This window comes from Octopus bimaculoides, chromosome 8, assembly GCF_001194135.2.
Source record: "Octopus bimaculoides isolate UCB-OBI-ISO-001 chromosome 8, ASM119413v2, whole genome shotgun sequence".
NCBI lineage: Eukaryota > Metazoa > Mollusca > Cephalopoda > Octopoda > Octopodidae > Octopus > Octopus bimaculoides.
Window position 1 is genome coordinate 1,670,024 of NC_068988.1, and position 953 is coordinate 1,670,976.

The following is a 953-nucleotide window of genomic DNA, read 5'->3' on the forward strand; positions in this document are numbered from 1 at the left end:
CAATTGAATATAAACTTATAATGACTGCTGGCAGGGAATGTCGGCGATCAGAAACGAGCTTCGGTATAACAAATATACAAAGCAAATGGTTAGTAAGGCTCGAGAAGTCAGAAAGAGTTGGCTCGAATTTATGAAGATTTCCTTTCATTTCTAGCTGGATTCAGCGAAGGAAAACTTGATGCAGTTTCTGCCATAGTAGGCCGAGCTCTGGCTTGCTTGTGGCGTGAGGTGAGAATGTGGGTTCTCTAGTAGCAGTCTCAAAACTCTCTGCGGTTGTTCTTGGCGGGGTTTCACCTGAATGCTAACAAAAGCGCGCAAACTTCAAGGACATTTCTGTGGTGCCCCCCTCCTTCCCTTGATGCCCTAAGCACCTGCTTATTTTGCTTAATGGTTAATCCAGCGCTGCCCTCTCGTCTTATCCGCAACCCGGACGTATTATATATACAATTCACTTAATCAATGTGCCTTCTATTTTTTTTTTAAGATATGGGAGGTGATTTGAGGTAAATTTCTCAATTATTTCTAGCAGGTCGGTCGAACAGGTGGTGACTCTGTCGTTAACAGTGATGGTGTTGCTGACGATGTATTTTTACTAAATCAACAAAATACGATGTTAACAGCAGGATGCAGATGAGTTGGATAGAGAAGGAGAGAGATGACGACTGAAAGTGACTGAACTACTTGAAGAAAGTTCACTTTAAATTGAGTAATATTAATATATTGTCCAATGAAATATGCAATTGTATGGAGGTTTCATAGCAGTTAATTATGCCCTGTTGTGTTGTACATGACTTGTGGAGCCTCAAGTCAACGACCTAGATTTTTATCTGGCTCTGCTATTAAGACAAAAATATAAACATCTTCATTACCACTCTATTCATTACGATATGTGCGCGTGCGTGTGTGTGTGTGCGTGTGTGTGTGTGTGTGTGTGTGTTTAAGGGATTTGAAAG